Source organism: Hyperoodon ampullatus, assembly GCF_949752795.1.
Source record: "Hyperoodon ampullatus genome assembly, chromosome: 8".
Classification (NCBI taxonomy): domain Eukaryota; kingdom Metazoa; phylum Chordata; class Mammalia; order Artiodactyla; family Ziphiidae; genus Hyperoodon; species Hyperoodon ampullatus.
Window position 1 is genome coordinate 92,886,854 of NC_136921.1, and position 20,133 is coordinate 92,906,986.

The 20,133-nt window shown below is 42.3% G+C and overlaps 1 pseudogene across 1 annotated transcript; it reads right to left on the bottom strand.

Annotated features, from left to right (window-relative positions):
- Positions 1 to 12,967: 12,967 nt before the first annotated feature.
- LOC307057530 (protein FAM136A-like) lies at positions 12,968 to 13,410 on the bottom strand (annotated as a pseudogene). The gene has a single exon. The product of its transcript is annotated as a protein FAM136A-like (transcript).
- Positions 13,411 to 20,133: the final 6,723 nt, after the last annotated feature.

Here is a 20,133-nt window from a genome sequence, read left to right on the forward strand (position 1 = left end):
CCAGGGAAGCCCCTATTTTTTTAATTTTATTGAAGTATAGTTGATTTACAATGTTGTGTTTAACTTCTGCTGTACAACAAAGTGACTCAGTTAAACATATATATTTTTTCATATTCTTTTCCATTATGGTTTATCACAGGATATTGAATAAAATTCCCTGTGCTATACAGTAGGACCTTGTTGTTTAGCCATCCTATACATAATAGTTTGCATCTGCTAATCCCACACTCCCAATCCTTCCCTCCCCCACCCCGCTTCCTAAGAGGATTTTTTTAATTGGCTAATGGGGCCTGTGGAAGCCACAGGGAAATTCTGTGGCAAAACATGCTTTGATCACCTGACTGATATTTTTATAATGAGGTCTAGCCGCAAATTCTTTTATCCAGATCAGCTTCTTCACTGAAAATAATATATTTTAAACTTTTCATTGGAAAAAACTTCACTGTGAAATTACTCTGCTTATAATTGAAGATATAAAGGCATTAGTCATGTAGTGTTCATTTGCATATGGTCATTTTGAGATAGAAAAATTAAATTTTATCATATATTAGTGATAGAATTTCAGGCAACTATCTACAGAAAAATAGCTTGTAGTTAAATTTCCTAATGAAAGAGTAATTATCCACTGAAAAAGATTGTCGATTCTGTGCCACCTCAAAATAAGAGTTGTACTCTTCAATGCATGTTGTATACTAGAATGTTACATTTGTAAGAGCACAGAAAACAGTAAATTTGAAATAAACTATATGAAGAGGCTTGATTTTTATGAATAGTATGTTCTAATGACCTTTCCACGGAAGTAGTAAATGTTTTTACCTCTAGCGAGACTTCAAGTAGCATGTAAAGAAGATTGAGTGCTTATTCTGACTACATTTCCAGCTCTCTTTTTTCATGTAATAACAATGTAGAAACTGTTTTCAAATCAAACACCAAAACACAGGACTTTTCTCTGAATTTTGAACATATTTATATTAAGAGACTCAGAAAACTGGTTTCAGTTTTCTATTTGTTTCTAGATTATAGGAGTAAAGCTGTAGTTCATGAGGACTGCAGGAAACCCAGTATCGCACAGATCAGGGTTTTCCATGGCTGGTCTCTGGGGAAAGCCCCTAGGGATTAGCTTTCGCTCATCCAAGTTCTCCCTTCAGAAAGAGAGTTTTCATAGGGAATATTTTCTTTCGCAAGTGAAAGCACTTCCAATAAAGTAGTAATAGTGTATCCTGGTCTTTGTATGCATTGTAAGTAGAGGATTTATCAGTCTTGAGCTCCAAGTCTCTAATTTCTTATAAAGAAGTGTAGGAAGGGGCTTCCCTGGTGGCGCAGTGGTTGAGAGTCTGCCTGCTGATGCAGGGGACACGGGTTTGTGCCCCGGTCCGGGAAGATCCCACATGCCACGGAGCGGCTGGGCCCGTGAGCCATGGCCGCTGAGCCTGCGCGTCCAGAGCCTGTGCTCTGCAACGGGAGAGGCCACAACAGTGAGAGGCCCGTGTAAAAAAAACAAAACAAAAACTTCCTCTAGTCTTTTTTCCCCCATGTGGAATAAAGTACATTTATATTTATGTAATTAATATACTCTCTTCAAAATGTACTAGTCATTTTGTGAGGTCTCCATGGTTAATTCTCTAAAGTATTCCAAAGGCATTTACCCTTGATGTACAGAGTAAAGGAAAATGACAGAAGAAGCTTCTTCATTAACCCTGCTACAATTCTGGGCAAATGATGTTCAAACTGAGATAGGCTTGGACCTGGGACCCTTTACTGGAGTGCCTCCACCTGGGCAAATGTCTCCTGCAGCAATAGAATGCAAAGAAACTATAAGGGACTAAAAATAACTGCCTGCATGCACAGTTGGGGCAAATTATGAAGAAAGAGATACAAAAAGGCCAAAACCCAACTGACACTTCTGAGGAACCAGGAACAAAAGCTGGGTACTGTGAATGATCCCTGCTCACAGCACCACCAAGGGGGTAGGCGGACTACCTAAGCCACCCCTCTGGACCAACCCACCTATCTGTCCCCACCCTCATCCCATTAAGGAACCAGGTGGACCCCCTTCAGGGAGCGAGCAAGGGCACCTGTTCCTTGTTTTCACTCCTTCATGCTATAGCACGAGTCCCAGTAAAGCCTTGCCTGAATTCCTTGTCTGGCCTCTTATGAATTTCTATTGATTAATAAGTCCAAGGACCCTTGTCAGTAACAAAACCAAGACTGGGTCTCAGTGATGCTTTTAAATACCATCACTTGTGTCACCAATGTAGGTGTGCACCAGCCTTTAGATTTTGTACATTTACTTCTAAGAGGTACCTGCATACGCAGGCACCTACCTAGGCGGCCACACAGGAGGATGGCATGCCCAGCATGGCTTCTTCCATCAGTAATGTTCAGATTCACGGTATCAGCCCCAAGAGGTCAGCTATTTTCTAAATTCCTCACAATTTTGCCAAACATAGTTCACGATACTTAGTGAAACATTCCAAACTTTTTTATTTTGTTCAGTGCAAAAGAGGTTTTTCCACAGTCTAGCTGAATTGGTGAAATTGCCTAAAGCTAGTATTATGTGAGAAGCTGCATGATCAGGCCTCTCAAGATGGCTGTACTCTTGCTCTCAGTCTATCCCCTGCTCCACCAATGTCTGCGCTTCACCTACACCCAACTCACCTGATTGACCTTCCTACACACTTGCCCCAGGCCCCAGCTAGTGATTGTTCTAATCTTTAGATCAGAGTCTCTGCACCTGGAGAGCTTATCAAAGGCGTGGTGAGGGGCAGGCTCCTCTGCTAGTTTCCCTGGTAACCGATGAGCCAAGCTGACGTCAATTCCGCCTATAACAGGCAACCTCCCCCCACCCTCTGGGAGCAAAGATGGCCGCTACGTGCGCGCACGGTGGCGCGTCTCTCGGGGACGTCGTTTGAGGCAGGTAAGCAACACCCCCACCCCACCCCAACCCCCGTCCACTAAACCACTGGTTTCTCTGTTGCTGAGCCCAGCTCTCCCTTCTGCCTTGAGTCTGGACAAGTACAGGGCTTGCAGGCCTGTGAGGTGCAGCTCAACAGAAGCCCTGAGGTTATTGATTTAGATGCTTTATCTTTCATTTGTTAGCATCTGGGACAAATCCTGACAACAAATCCATGCAGGTATATTATGCACGCTTCAAATTTGACAAATTCTGAAAAAGCCTGTCTATCCCCAACGTGCCGTCTCACATTGTATTGCTTTCTTAGTAGATTTGGGGAACCATAAAGAAATTTTCCTGTTTTCTAGTCAATGGGGGAAATTTGCAAAACTGCTATCTCATGGATGACATTAGTGCTTTTAGATACATCCTAGACTCCACTTCTATAAAGTACAATTATACTCAAAACCTAGGCCTGTACATGTATTAGTTTCTTACTGGTGCTTTAACAAGTTACCACAGACTTAATGGCTTAATACAAAGATATTTATTCTTTACTACATTAGAGGCCAGAAGTCCAAAATGAGTCTTTACAAGGCTAAAATCAAGATGTTGACAGGGCCGGTTACTTTTGGAAGCTCTGGGGTAGAATCTGTTCCTTGTCTCTTCCAGCTTCTGGTGGCTGTGTGCATTCTTTGGCTTGTGGCCACATCTCTCTAATCTCTGCTTCTGTAGTCAAATTTGCCCCCTTTCTTTTATTAGAATGCTGTGATTGCATTTAAGGCCCACCCAGATAATCCAGGATAATCTCCTCAACTCAAGATCCTTAATGTAATTATCCGCAAAGTCCCTTTTGCCATTTAAAGTAACATTCACAGATTCTGAGGAATAGGACAAGGACATCTTGGGGGGCCATTATTCAGCCTACCCCAGTGGTATTCACAAAGGAGGAGGAGGTGAGTTGCACAGTGGAGAGGTGGGGGAAGTTTAAATGCGGTCATTAAATAACATGGGATTGAATATTTAGACAGTTGCTAGAGCTGAGACATCTAACATGATTCTTACAAATCTGTCATCTTTACCTAAAACAGCGCTTGGCATATTGTACATACTCAAGAAATATTTATTGAATGAATAAATGAATACAGCTCCACTTGGAGCTTGCAGACAGAAGAAAATGAAAGTATCTGAAGAAAATAACTTTGAATTTTTTCATTACATTAAAATCATGCAAGCAAGTCTGTTTTGAAACTTTTTTAAATGAAGGTTTCCATGAAAATGATTAATTCAGTTAAATGGGAAAATACAACAGGTAACAACTGGAGGGGAAATCAGTTGTTTCCATTCCTCACAGACTCATCCAGTAAGGCATATACCTCTAAAGACAGAGAAAGCAGGAACATAGAAAACCACATAGATGGCCTGCCTCTAGCTTCTTCTTTAGGTTTTTCCATCACACTGTACTGCATCTGGTCACTATTATAATGATGAGTGACTAAAGGTACCATTTAAATTTAGACTCATGTTAGTGCAATGACCTGGATGACTTCAGCAATTTCAGGTGGCCCTAAAATGATCTGATTTTGGAACAACAAAATCCTATCTCAGCTAAACCCTGGTTTAAAGCAGTATGAAAACCAGAATCCTCTAACATAACTTGAAAGGAGAAGAATATTTTCAATGGAAAAGTCCAGTTGTTTGTCAATCATAAAATCCTTCTCTCAACCCTCCTCTCTAAAAAACTCACCTTCTATTCTCATTAGCACGTGAACTTGTTGCCTAAATGAGCCAATTGAGATTTTTAAAAAAAAAATGTTACCTTCTTGTCAATTTCATCCTTGGGGAGCAGGAGGAAAATGTCACAAAAAACCACAAAAGAGCCTGTATGAATCTGAACTAAAGCTCTTATTTAAGAGTGAGAATATAGAGATGTTATGGAAACTCCCTGGGAGCAAGTACATGCCTGTACATCCGGCTAACGACATTCTTACACAAATCGGAATTGACAGGGAATATGTCTTCTGTGCTGAGGCCAGAGCTGGGAATGGTTAGTGCTGAGTGAGTGGCATCTGTTGTCTACCACCAGGAATAGAAATCTGAACACTTCTGCCAGTACAAGTGGGTTCTGTTGTGTTTTTTTTTTTTTTTTTTTTTTTTTTTTTTGCGGTACACGGGCCTCTCACTGCTGTGGCCTCTCCCGTTGAGGAGCACAGGCTCCGGACGCGCAGGCTCAGCAGCCATGGCTCACGGGCTCAGCCGCTCTGCGGCATGTGGGATCCTCCCGGACTGGGGCACGAACCCGTGTCCCCTGCATCGGCAGGCGGACTCTCAACCACTGCGCCACCAGGGAAGCCCAAGTGGGTTCTGTTTTGATGACCTGTTAGTGAAACAAAAATACTGATGTTTAAAGATAGTGGGTTTTTATTTTTCTGTTACATGTTTTCCCTTGGCAAAAATCCAAACAACGCGAGAGTCTTCAAAAAGCGTTTCTAAATGATAACAGAGAATGTAAATCTGTATTTTTTGTCATCCACACTACCTTTACCACCTGTATATTACTGCTCATAGCCATTGTATTAATGCATTTGTCTGTGAGGGCTCTTTATTCCAAGCAGTTGTCTTTCCTTGATGAGTCGTCAAAGCATGAAATAGGAATTTTCTTGCCATGTTACATAACGAGACAGATTCTTCAGGTTCTGCTGTGACCACTTATCAATGTTTAGAGAAATTAGTAGGTACCATTCAATACTAGGAAGAAAATTTTACTATTAGGTGAAAAATCATTCATAGAATTGAAAGGTTGATAGAAAAGGATTTGTATAGCAGTAACCAGGACTAAAAGTTAAGTACTGAATTTCTGTTTCTCAGTAAAGTTAATGAAGAATATGTAACTTGCATAAAATGTTATCAACATTTACCATCCACCACTGGTAATTTCATCCACCATGACATCAGTGACCACACTGTGGAAATGGATGAAGACCATCCACATGAGCACAAAGGCTATTTATTCAGAGGTTGCTATATAGCAGGGAAGCCACCATCACTTGCCTTTGGCAGAAACCCAAAGGCAGATAGGAGGGTGGGAAAGTTCTATATTGAAAAATTTTTTTCAGATATGCTTGGATTGGAAACTGTTGACATGGGGAAGATGGAGGCATGCTAACTAGAAACAGTATATCTTACACATTTAGCTTGGGAGGTATATTTGGCTTTCTTTGGTTGGTCCTGAGTTGGAAATCGAGGCAAAAATGAGGAAGCTGGCAGCCATTGACTGAGTCCTGGCAGTTCTGGGCTGATTGCTGCAGAGGTTGTGGACAAGAGTTCTGTTGTCATATATGGTATAGCCATAGTCTGTTTGTCCATTCAATCTCTTAACATGAAAACCAGAATATGAAAAAAAAAAAGCCAGAAAATTCAAATCTGCTGAAAAGGCATCAGCATACACTTGAAAAGTTAGTTGTTATTTAAGAACGTCATGCCTGAAGACAATGATTTAACACACGCAGCAGCAAAAGGTGCATTTTCACATCACTATGTGAAGCATAACTTTCATTCAGGTCACGTGTATCTACTTCTAAATTACTTTTGCTCATATTGAGTCCAACTTTCTTACATGTACACTAACATGTACCAATAGCTGTTAGTGTGTTGGCTCCATTAGCAAAAGAATTTTATATATAATTAAAATAATGTCAATTTTTAAAAATTGAAATATAGTTGATTTACAATGTTTCAGGTATACGGCAAAGTGAATCAGTTATACATCTATCTATGCATCTATCCTTTTTCAGATTACTTTCCATTATAGGTTATTACATAGTTCCCTGTGCTATACAGTAGGTCCTTGTTTATTTTATATATAGTAGTTTGTATATGTTAATATCAAACTCCTAATTTATTTCTCCCCCGCCCCCCCCTTCCTCTTTGGTAACCATAAGTTTGTTTTCTATGTCTGTGAGTCTATTTCTGTTTTGTAAATAAGTTCATTTGTATCATATTTTAGATTCCACATGTAAGTGATATCATACGGTATTTGTCTTCCTACTTCCTTGATTTAGTATGATAATCTCTAGGTCCATCCATGTTGACGCAAATGGCATTATTTCATTCTTTTTTATGGATGAGTAATATTCCATTGTGTGTGTGTGTGCGTGCGTGTGTGTGTGTGTGTATCACATCGTCTTTATCCATTCATTTGTCGATGGACACTTAGGTTGTTCCATGCCTTGGCTATTGTAAATAGTGCAAAATAATGACAACTTCATACCAGTGTCATAAGACGCTTCACATAGAAAATCAATTGAAATAATTCCAAAAGTAGTTCAATTTTTCCTCCAACTCGTGTAATTGAAGTAAAGCATTTAGGAGTTAATTATGTCAAAACTGAGATATCTGACCCCATTTTTGTGAATGATACTATAAATTCAGTTTAAAAATTCAACTTTGCTATGAAAATGAAAATATTGGAGGGTACAGTATTGTGATAAAAACAAAGTTCTCAATAAATTACAAAACCTCCAGAGTAGAAATATACAAAGAATTGGCTGTAGTTCAAAACTAGTTCATAACGTGTTCAAACAAGCTGAGAAATCTTACTAATAAAACAGTTATCAAATTTAACAAATATTATATAGAATCTAAAAAAAAATGGTTCTGAAGAACCTAGGGGCAGGACAGGAATAAAGATGCAGACGTAGAGAATGGACTTGAGGACACGGGGATGGGGAAGGGGAAGCGGGGACGAAGTGAGAGAGTAGCATGGACATATCTACACTACCAAATGTAAAACAGATAGCTAGTGGGAAGCAGCCACATAGCACAGGGAGATCAGCTCAGTGCTTTGTGACCACCTAGAAGGGTGGGATAGGGAGGGTGGGAGGGAGACACAAGAGGGAGGAGATATGGGGATATATGTATATGTATAGCTGATTCACTTTGATATACAGCAGAAACTACACACCATTGTAAAGCAATTATACTCCAGTAAAGATGTTAAAAAAAAAAATTTAACAGGGGCTTCCCTGGTGGCGCAGTGGTTGAGAGTCCGCCTGCCGATGCAGGGGATACGGGTTTGTGTCCCGGTCCGGGAAGATCCCACATGCCGCAGAGAGGCTGGGCCTGTGAGCCATGGCCACTGAGCCTGCGCATCCGGAGCCTGTGCTCCGCAACGGGAGAGGCCACAACAGTGAGAGGCCCGAGTAAAGCAAAAAAAAAAAAAAAAATTAACAAATATTTATATATACCCAGTTAAAGTACCTGAATTACAAAATTGTAGCACAACTGATGTTGAATAAAAAATTCACAGTTTTGGGCTTCCCTGGTGGCACAGTGGTTGAGAATCCACCTGCCGATGCAGGGGACACGGGTTCATGCCCCAGTCCGGGAAGATCCCACATGCCGCGGAGCGGATAGGCCTGTGAGCCATGGCCGCTAGGCCTGTGCTCCACAACGGGAGAGGCCACATCAGTGAGAGGCCCGCGTACCGCAAAAAAAAAAAAAAATCACAGTTTTCCAATGGTTACATTCTACTTTTACTATATATCATCATTTGAATTTTAATATTTTTGAGTAGTACTTTGAAGTACTACTTTTTAAATCATTCTAGGTATCTTGCAATGGTATCAAACATTTTTATAACAAGTTCTCTAAATTTTGGGTTCACTTTGCTCAAAATCAATTGGAAATTGTTAATCTAAATATTCAATGAGTAGAGTGCTAAAAACTTCAGCTTTTGAAGTTTTCAGTGAATTGCAATTATTGAATAGAAAACTTCCAAACAGGAAGACACTGAATTTTATCCCTTCAAGCACAAGGAAGGAACTGAACAAATTGAATGCTGAGAGCTCAAACAATGTAGATGTAACTTTTAAATTCTCTAACTGAGCTTTGGAGCATCTGGACTTGTAAGAAGAACTTTTACATTTTTTTTATCTGAATGGAATGAACGAGAACAACCAATGGTTTTGCAGCATTTAAATCTGGCAAAATTTTCTAAAGAATTATAGAGACCATTTATTGGACACATTTTGTCTTATAAATCCTTTTTGTCGCTTAAGGCACTAGGATCGATAACAAAGGGACAGTACCTGTGAAAATATTGTGCTGAAATTTTACACATTTCACAACAAAAACAGTGTTAGATTTTAGAATATCCTCCATTTAGAATTTGCCCCAAATTACCAAGTACCTCAGCACTTGCAGAGAAAGTAGTTTCTCAATTGAAAATATTATGGTCTATGAGGAAGAAGCAATTGAAGATGTCAACAATCTAAATGTACTTATTGTAAACTGCAACTTCAAAGAATATTGTAGGCAATTTTAAGAAAAGAGAATGAAAAATATTAAGACCATACTAAAAAGTATACATTTCAGAAAATGTCTCTCAGTGTGTCCAAAGTTCCTTTTTATAAGGAAACCAGCCAGATTGGAATAGATTTCACTTTTTTTTTTTTTTTTTTTTTTTTGCGGTGCGCAGGCCTCTCACTGTTGTGGCCTCTCCCGTTGCGGAGCACAGGCTCCGGACGTGCAGGCTCAGCGGCCATGGCTCACGGGCCTAGCCGCTCCGCGGCATGTGGGATCCTCCCGGACCAGGGCACGAATCCGTGTCCCCTGCATCGGCAGGCGGACTCTCAACCACTGTGCCACCAGGGAAGCCCCAGATTTCACTTTTAACTTACCTCTTAAAAGGAATTATCTTCAAATACAGTCACATTCTGATATTCTGGGGGGTAGGACTTTAACATGAATTTAAGGGGGACACAATTCAGCCCCTAACAGTACCCAGAGTAGTTGAAATTAGGGTCTCAAAGATATTTGTACACCCATGTTCATAGCAATATTACTCACAATAGCCAAAAGGTGGAAGCAACCCAAGTGCCCATCAGCAGATTAATAGATGAACAAAATGGAATATGTATGTGCAATGGAATATTATTCAGCCTTAAAAAGGAAATACATTCTGATACGTGGTACAGCATGGATGAACCTTGGGAACATTATGCTAAGTGATTAAAACAGTCACAAAAAGACAAATACTGTCTGATTCTACTTACATAAGTCATCTATACAATTTATAGAAACAGAAAGTACAAGGTTGGTTCCCAGAGGCTGTGGGGAGGGAGGAATGGGGAGTTAGTGTTTTGTTTGTTTGTTTTGTTTTGTTTTTAAACATCTTTATTGGAGTATAATTGCTTTACAATGGTGTGTTAGTTTCTGCTGTATAACAAAGTGAATCAGCTATACATATACATATATCCCCATATCTCCTCCCTCTTGTGTCTCCCTCCCACCCTCCCTATCCCACCCTTCTAGGTGGTCACAAAGCACTGAGCTGATCTCCCTGTGCTATGAGGCTGCTTCCCACTAGCTATCTATGGAGTTAGAGTTTAATGGGTACAGATTTTCAGTTTTGCAAGGTGAAAAGAGTTCTGGAGATTGGTTGCACAACAATGTGAATGTACTTAACACTACTGAACTATATACCTAAAAATGGTTAAGATGTTGTGTATACTTTAAATTTAAAAATTAGATGTATGCACAAGTTGAACCATTGTTAATTTCCTTGTTCTGATAATGTACTATATTTATGTAAGATGTACTATTTAGGGACACTGAGTGAAAGGTCCAGGGGACCTCTCTGTACTATCTTTGCAATTTCCTGTGAATCTATAATTACTTCAAAGCAAAAGTTTTCTTAAAATTATATTCTTGTGTTTAAAAAAGGTAAGGAAGTTAGAGATTGCCAATTCAATCTCTTGGACTAGGATAACAGAACTTCATGGAGACAGAGATTAAAACGTTTAATCACAGCCTACCCATGGGGGTAACTTTGATCAGGAAGAAGCTTATGTGCTGGGACCCAGCAGGACCAAGTAACCCATATAATGACTATTAGAAGTTATTAGCCATCAAGGAAAGCTGAATTAACAAGCTTTCTCTTTGGCATCGAGGCTTTGGTAATGATGGCTTCCTATTGAGCAAAGTTCCAAACAATATTCCCCTGCCTGTCAAATGCCTAATTTGCCCAACCGTAAACCATAAAACATAGCTCAGATTCTCTCCATGCATATCACCCAGTATCACGCTGTGAGGGCATAACTGGTATTATTGCCTGTGGCCAAGGCCAGATTGCATCAGCAGGCTTTTCCCTCCAAATTCAGATAGAAGATTTACACTTCCCTTGGGAAAAAGTAAGTCTCCTCACCCTCAAACTGGTATCTAAAAACATCTAAAAGTTATGGCTGCAGTGTGTCTCAACTACCAACTCTTTTTTCCTTTTAAAAAAAAAACCACTTTTTAAAAAAAAATCCTCTACCCATATCTTGCCCCTCCCCCCTTCCCTCTACCCGCTGGTAACCACGAGTTTGTTCTCTATACCTGTGAGTCTGCTTCTTTTTTGTTATAGTCACTAGTTTTTTGTATTTTTTAGATTATACATGTAAGTGACATCATACAGTATTTGTCTTTCTCTGTCTGACTTATTTCACTTAGCATAATGCCCTCCAATGTTCTTACTGACATTTTGTTAAATGTTTTTTTGTTTGTTTTTTTGGAAGAAAAATTAAGTCTTATTTATTTTTAAAACCAAACCACTAGGAAAATATATCACAGTCTTGAAGCAGCAAACAGACAGGCTATATTATCAAGTAATAAGCTGGTAAAAACACAAGGTCCTTAATAAAACGATAAGGTGCCAGAACTGGGGCAAGAACAGTGCATGTCGCACAAGTGGTGTTTGGTAACGGAGGGCTGTCCCATTTTTTGCTCTGAAGGAGTCACAGCTTGCCCCTGAGTGGCTGACTTTTTCTCCTTTGACCTTTGTGTTGCCAAGGGATTGTTTCAACAGAGCTCTGTTATTACAGGCGGCAAAGTAAGCAATACTGGGTTTAGGCTTTCATTCTACTTGTTTTATGAAAACCAGATTTTTCCAAAGCCAGCACTTCATAACTCTTAGTTAAGCAGCTAACAATGCCTCTTTTGCCGTTCATCCCTGAATACTGGCGTATCGCACAATCACAATCCCCCTTCCCTTCCAGGGTGAGTGTCACTGCAAGATTGTCTTCTCACTCAGCTGACTCTGCTGCAGTCAGCCTCAGGGCTCATCATGGCTGCCAGTTAGAGGGAAGGTTTGCTTCCCCTACCAGTATGATAGCACTTCTTATATTTTTGCAGGGTCTCCAGGCTGAAAAATGTCATGTGTGAGAATTCTAAGAAATGTGCATCCACATTTTAACGGCAGAAATGAATATCTGCAAGGACCCTTTCAAAGTTTTTATCCAAACGACCTCTCCCAACTCGACATCTTAAAAGTACCGTCACGGGCTTCCCTGGTGGCGCAGTGGTTGAGAGTCCGCCTGCCGATGCAGGGGACACGGGTTCGTGCCCCGGTCTGGGAAGATCCCACATGCCGCGGAGCGGCTGGGCCCGTGAGCCATGGCCGCTGGGCCTGTGCGTCCGGAGCCTGTGCTCCGCAACGGGAGAGGCCACAACAGTGAGAGGCCCACATAACGCAAAAAAAAAAAAAAAAAAAAAAAAGTACCGTCACGCCCTTGTATACAAAACAAAACCAAGCAAAACAAACCCCCAGAAGCCCCCTTTCCCCTTCTAAATTAGTGACCTCATGGAGTTTGTTTTATTTCCAGTTTGTGGAAAATGTTGTCCTGATCCTTCTGGTAAACAGGAGATTGGCAACAAATAGAAACACCTCTCCTCACATTCCACCAGCTCATAAGCAGGTCAGGTGAACCTGCCAGCCTGCTGGTATCTGTGTACTAAGAGAATCTGGTACCTTGGAGGGCTCTGGTTTGGTACAAGGGAGGCTCCCTGTTGCCAGGAAAAACACTTGAAATTCAAGCTCATGAAATTCAGGCTCACAAAAACTCTCCTGTGCTATCTCTGACCCAAATTTTAGCACCAGGTTTTTTCACTTTGTAGGATTCAAACACAAAGGAACCAGTGTCCAGAGGCAAGTGACATAGGCCTTAAACTTGCTGCCATCCTTAATTTCCTCATTCATAAACTTTCCTTAGAAAACCCAAATCCCCATTCCTCTTTTTAAATACATTCCTGCCTTCAGCCCCGATGGCCAATAGCAAACATCTGTTTCCCAATGGATGAGAGAGACTCCTTCATCTTCTTGGTCATGACTGGGATGAGGTTTATGTGGTCATCCACACACTTGGTCACGCAACTCTCCAGCTGCTGCTTCACCTGAAGCTCTTTACTCCCCACATCCACTGAATCTTTGGCTTTGTCGTTGCAATGCATAGTGCACCATTCCAGGCGGTCCTGGAACTTCTCCAACTCGCTGGTCACCAGGGCCTGGCTTTGAGCCAGAGGTGCATGGCAGCGCTCAGTGCACTGGTGCACTTGCTGCATGGTGGCCTGGCTGTCCTCACAACAGCTGGTGCTGCACCGGAACATGAGGCCCTGCATCTTCCAATGTTCTCTCTCTCCAGCCTCTTCACCATAGAGTCCAATGCTTCCTGCACCCGGAGCTGCTGCAGCTCCGCCATGACGACCCCACGCTGCTACCTGCCACGCCGGCGCCCACGTGGACTCCCCTTGTTAAATGTTTTGAGTTTGTAGGGTGTTTTTTTTGTGTGTGTGCCTTCTTTTGTTCTCTTTCTTTAAATAAATTGTTTATTTAATAAATAATATATTAAATAAGTAAATTATACATAAGGTTTCAGGCTTCAAAGAGTTGATAAATGTTATGGACTGTCACAAGATGGGCAGTTTGAAAATAGTGATATTTAGACCAGTAGGTCTACTGGTTTGTCCCGTGGAATATGTTTTTTCTGATCTGGCTAATCAGTATTGTGCCATCTTGTTTGGGAGGGTTTTATGTGATATTATTGCTACCCAGTGCATCGTAGTCCATTTCTATTAAGACTACCACTAACATGCCTGACACAAGTGAAGAAAGTTGCATGAATTAAATTCTATAAATTTTAATTCTGAGCCAGATTCTACGCCTTGAATCCTGAATCAAAGTCTAGAACTTTAAGAGACTTGGATTTATTAGAAGAGTGCGGTGAGAGAAGGACTTCCTACCTTTTTTTTTTTAACCTTTCTTTTGTTCTCTTGTGATTTGATGACTATCTTAATGTTAAGTTTGAATTAATTTTTCTTTTTGTGTGTATATATATGACAGATTTTTGGTTTGTGGTTACCATGAGGTTTTTATATAGCAATCTATATATACATGATTGTTTTAAGTTGCTGATCTCTTAATTTCAAATACATTTTTAAACTCTGCATTTGTACTTTCCTCCCCTCTTGATCACTGTTTTTTTATATTGTATTTTACATTTAATTGTTTTGTGTATCCCTTAACTGCTTATTGTGGATATAGGTGATTTTACTACTTTTAACTTTCCTACTAGCTTTGTGTGTGGATGGTTTCCTGTCTTTACTGGTGAGCTCACCTCTACTGGTGAGTTTTTCATTTTGTAATTTTCTTGTTTCTAGTTGTGGCCTTTTCTTTTTCACCTAGAGAAATTCCTTTAACATTTGTTGTAAAACTGGTTTGGTGGTGCTAAACTCTTTTAGCTTTTGTGTGTCTGTAAAGCTTTTGATTTCTCCATCAAATCTGAATGAGAACCCTGATGGGTAGAGTATTCTTGTTGTAGGCTTTTCCCTTTTATCACTTTAACTATATCGTGCCACTCCCTTCTGGCCTGCAGATTTTCTGCTGAAAAATCAGCTGATAGCCTGTGGGTGTTCCCTTGTATGTTATTTGTTGCTTTTCCCTCACTGCTTTTTTTTTTTTTTTTTTTTTTTTTTTTTTTTTTTTTTTTTTTTTTGCAGTACGCGGGCCTCTCGCTGTTGTGGCCTCTCCCGTTGCGGAGCACAGGCTCCGGACACGCAGGCTCAGCGGCCATGGCTCATGGGCCCAGCTGCTCCGCAGCATGTGGGATCTTCCCGGACCGGGGCACGAACCCGTGTCCCCTGCATCGGCAGGCGGACTCTCAACAACTGCGCCACCAGGGAAGCCCTCCCTCACTGCTTTTAATATTCTCTCTTTATCTTTAATTTTTGTAATTTTAATTACAGTGTGTCTTGGTGTGTTCCTCATTGGGTACAGAGGTACAGTCCCATACTGTATGGGACTCTGCACTTCCTGGACTTGGGTGACTCTTTTCTTTCCCAGGCAGGTTAGGGAAGTTTTCAGCTATTATGTTTTCAAATATGTTCTCAGAAGGTTTCTCTCTCTCTTCATCTTCTGGGGCCCCAATAATGCAAATATTTATGCACTTGATGTTGTCCCAGAGGTCTCTTAAACTGTCCTCCTTTCTTTTCATTCTTTTTTCTGTTCCGCGGCAGTGGTTTCCACTACTCTGTCTTCCAGCTCACTGATCCATTCCTCTGTATTATTTAGTCTACTGTTGATTCCTTCTAGTGTATTTTTCATTTCAGTTATTGTATTCTTCGTCTCTGTTTGGTTGTGCTTTATATTTTCTAACTCTTTGTTAAAAGCTTCTAACTTCTTGCTCTGTGCGTCCATTCTTCTCCTGAGTTCTTTCATCACCTTTCCTCTGAACTCTTTCTCTGGTAGATTGCCTATCTCCACTTCGCTTAGTTCTTTTTCTGGGGTTTTATGTTGTTCCTTCATCTTGAACATGTTCCTCTGCTGCCTCATTTTTTCTAAATTGCTATTTGTATTTTTATGTATGTGGTAGGTTAGTTATGTTTCTTGACCTTGGAGAAGGGGCCCTCTGTAGGAGACGTCCTGTGCATCCCAGCAGTGCTCTCCCCTCTCATCACCCAGGCTCTAGGGATTCCCCCTAAGAGGGCTGCATGCGTCCTTCTGTTGTAGCGGGCTGACTATGTGGGTGGTCTGGTAGGTTTGGTTGGCTCCTAACCCTGTTGATTGTCAGGCCCTGCCTTGTGCAGATGCTGCTGGTTAGGGGGGCCTTGTCATGAGGCAGCTGGTTGTGGAATCCTAGGGGGCCCTGGGGCTAGTGCTGGCTCACTGGTGGGCAGAGTCAGGGTCCAGAACACTCCAGAGCTGTTGCCCCGCCATTGGCAGGTGGAGCCAGGTCCTGGGGTTAGTGCTGGACACTGGCACGCAGAGCCGGGTCCTAGAGCTGGCTTCAGCACCCAGCGATCCCATAGCTGCTGTCAGATTGCTGGTGGGGAGGTGTTGGTTCCTCCCACCAACACCTTGTTGGTCGGGTATGAGGTCCAGGGTGTCCTGAAGCTTGTATTGGCCTGCTAGTGGGCAGGGCCAGGGCCCAGCTGGTCCCAAGTAGGGTCTGGCCTACTGTGGGCAGGCTGAGTCCATAGGCTGTGGGATTGTAGTCTTCTTGGGTCTAGTGTCTGCCCCCTGGTGGTTGAAGCTGGTCTAGAGGTTAGTGTAGGCTTCCTGGAGGGCAGGGCTGGTGCCTGTCCACTGGTGGGCGAAGCTGGGTCTTGGCCCTCTTGTGGGCAGGGCCGTGTCTAGGGGCATGTCTAGAGGCACCTACAGCCTGTTGGGTGAGGCAGGGTCTTGGCTCTAATGAGCTAGAGGGAGGATCTGAAGATGGCGGCCACCAGCATCAGTGTTACACAGTAGAATGTGTAACACAGCCAAATATGGCTGCTGCCAGTGTCTGGGTGCCCCAGGGTGAGCCACAGCCACCCCCATCCCCTCACTCCCACCCCCCACCGCTACCCCTCCAATCCCCCAGCCCCACCCCAGCCCACCTCTCTGGGAGACTCTCCAAGACCAGCAGGTAGGTCTGGCCCAGGCTCCTAGCAAATTATTGCTTTGCCCTGGATCTGTGAGATCTTGTGTGTACCCTTTAAGAGGTTAGTCTCTCTTTCCCACAGTCCTATGGGTCTCCAAAAATCAAGCCCCACTGGCCTTCAAAGCCAAATTCTCTGGGGGCTCATCTTCCTGGTGCAGGATCCCTGGGCTGGGGAGCCTGGCATGGGGCTCAGAACTCTCACTCCTATGGGAGAACCTTTGTACTATAATTATTCTCCAGTTTGTAGGTTGCCCAGGAGTATGGGACTTGATTATATCATGAGTCCACCTCTCCTACCCAACTTGTTTTGGTTCCTTCTTTTTTGTCTTTAGTTGTAGATCTTTCCTCTTTTAAGGACACCTGTGTTTACATTGGGCCCATCTGGATAATCCGGGATGTTGTCCTATTTTATTTTATTTTATTTTTTTATTATTATTTTAATTTTTATTTATTTATTTTTAAAAATTTATTTATTTATTTTTGGCTGCACTGGGACTTTATTGTTGCGTGTGGGCTTTCTCTAGTTGCAGAGAGCAGGGGCTACTCTTCATTGTGGTGCACAGGCTTCTCATTGCGGTGGCTTCTCTTGTTGTGGAGCACGGGCTCCAGGCATGCGGGCTTCGGTGGTTGTGGTTTGTGGGCTCTACAGCATAGGCTCAGTAGTTGTGGTGCATGGGCCTAGTTGCTCCATGGCAAGTGGGATCTTCCTGGACCAGGGCTCGAACCCGTGTCTCCTGCACCGGCAGGTGGATTCTTAACCACTGCGCCACCAGGGAAGCCCTATTTATTTTTATTTATTTATTTTTGTCTGTGTTGGGTCTTCGTTGCTGCACATGGGCTTTCTCTAGTTGTGGTGAGCGGGGGCTACTCTTCGTTGCAGTGTGTGGGCTTCTTATTGTGGTGGCTTCTCTTGTTGCGGAGCATTGGCCCTAGGCACACGGACTTCAGTAGTTGCAGCACGTGGGCTCAGTAGTTGTGGCTCGCAGGCTTAGTAGTTGTGGCACATGGGCTTAGTTGCTCCACGGCATGTGGGATCTTCCCGGACGAGGGCTTGAACCTGTGTCCCCTGCATTGGGAGGCGGATTCTTTTTTTTTTTTTTTTTTAATTCGGTACTTGGGCCTCTCACTGCTGTGGCCTCTCCCGTTGAGGAGCACAGGCTCCGGACGCACAGGCTCAGCGGCCATGGCTCACGGGCCCAGCCGCTCCGCGGCATGTGGGATCCTCCTGGACCGGGGCATGAACCCGTGTCCCCTGCATCAGCAGGCGGACTCTCAACCACTGCGCCACCAGGGAAGCCTGGGAGGTGGATTCTTAACCACTGCATCACCAGGGAAGCCCTATTGTCCTATTTTAAAGTCAGCTGATTAGCAACCTTAATTCCCCTTTGCCATGTAACCTAACATATTCACAGGGTCAGGCCTGTGCACATCTTTGAGGGGCCATTATTCTACCTACCACAGACAAGTTTAAAGATTGTTGAATAAATTCATGCTAGACAGAAAAGTGGGCCTTAGGAATTCACTTTTTCATTCTACTAGTATTTATTGAGTGCTTACAAATTATCAGGAACTGTTCCAGGTGCTGCCATTAAAATAGAAAGCAAGGTGGACTGGTCTTTGTCTTCACTGAGTTCACAGTATAGTGTCCATATAGTTATAATATATTTTTTAAAAACTCCTGTTAAAATGAAACAATACAGCAACATAATTAACTTTTACTGAAAATCTTTAGCCCCACTGTATTCATAAGAGAAATTGTCTATAACTGTCTTTTCTTATACTGTCCTTATCTGGTTCAATTTCAAGGTTATATAATAGTAGTTGCTACAAAATAGTAGTTGAATTGTTTTCATTCCATCTATTTTTTGGAACAATTCATACAAAAGAGGAACCATTTGTTCTTTGAAACTTTGATTCAACTCATCTCTAAGATTGTTCAGTCCTGAGCTTTTTAATTTTTTTGGATGTTTCCATATCCAGTTCAATTACTTTAACGGTTAGTAGTCTATTCAGATGTCTGGGGTTACATGGGTTACACGTTGTTAACGTGTCAATTTCATCTAGGTGCTGAAAGTTAGTGCTGCACAGTTGCTCATATTGGTTTACCTTTTCTTAAAATTTTCTGTCTGTAATTATTTTCCACTTTTTATTACACATTTTGTTTCTTTGCGTCTTCTCTCTCTAGGATGGCTTGTTTTTCTCTTAACAAATTCTGCCAGAGGTCTGTGTAGTAGGATTGTCTGTGGTTTCACTAATAATCCCCAATATTTTTGCTCTTTTTATTGATTTTTTTTGTTTGCCCTTATGTCCCTCCTTGTTCTCTTTGCTCTATTTGTTAGCCTTTTGTAATCTCTGATTTCTGAGATTATTTTTCTTGTATTTTTATTCAAATATGCTTAGAGTTATATTTCTCTTTAGGTACTGCTTGTTGTGTTGCAAAAATTTTCACATGTGGTTTCATGTCATTCAGCACTAAATATTTGGGGATTTTGCTTATAATTTTGTCTTTAACCCAAATATTACATTGTTTATCTTATTTATTTTTTACCAGCCATACATTTAAAAAAATTATTTTCCCCTTTTCCTGTCTTCCATTGGACAAGTGCAAATCTATTTTGCTGGAATGAAGTTGTACATTTCTATTTCTAATCTTCTGGTGGTGTTCCCTAATTATTAAGACTCATTCTTTCCCCAGCAATTTCTAAACTGTGTACGTTTCCTCCCCGTGCCCTCTCCTCCCTCATCCCGCACCCCTTGCACATCTACTATTTTAGTTCCCCGAGGGGCTCACTGCTCCCAGCTCTTCATTTCCAAGCTGTTGCCACGCCCGCTCCAATCCCTTGGGCCAGTCCTCTCGTTCTCGGTCCCAAAGCCCTCCCACCTCCCCGCCTCCCAACCCGGCGACCCCGCCCCTCAAGGAGCAGTACTCTGGGGCTGCCTTCTCAAGCGTTGCTGTCGGCTTGGAGGGCGAAGTCTCCGGGCCCTGCTCCCGGTTCATGCCTGCTCCCTGTGGCTCGCCCTGGGACCTACTGCCCCCCAGACTCCCGCACCTGCATGTCCTACCCGACCCCTCCCTTCCTAAAGGAGCTCTCGAGGGTCCCGATACATGGAAGCCTGGTCTACCCCGCGCAGCCTCCCCCATCCCCAGCATGGCCGTCCTGGTCTCTGACATCTTTTGTTGAAAAAGGGAGAGAACGTCAGGCTCACACAAGGCAGGACTGAGCAGTGGTGGCTGAAGAAAGAGCGGCAGCTTGAATTTCAGTTTTCTTATGAGGAATTTTCCAGAAAAGGTATCTTCACTGTGAAATAGGTATAGTAAATATCGATCTTGTCCTGGTAGTAGCACTTGGCTGTGGTTTTTCCTTCAGGTTTTACAATACTGTACAGAGAGGGCCAGTTCCAATCCTTCAAAGGGAAGGTGCTTTGTTGGTAAAGATACCGATTGCCTCCTCTTGGACTAACGGTCACACTGATGGATATGGGTGTTTTAAAAAAAAAGTCTGT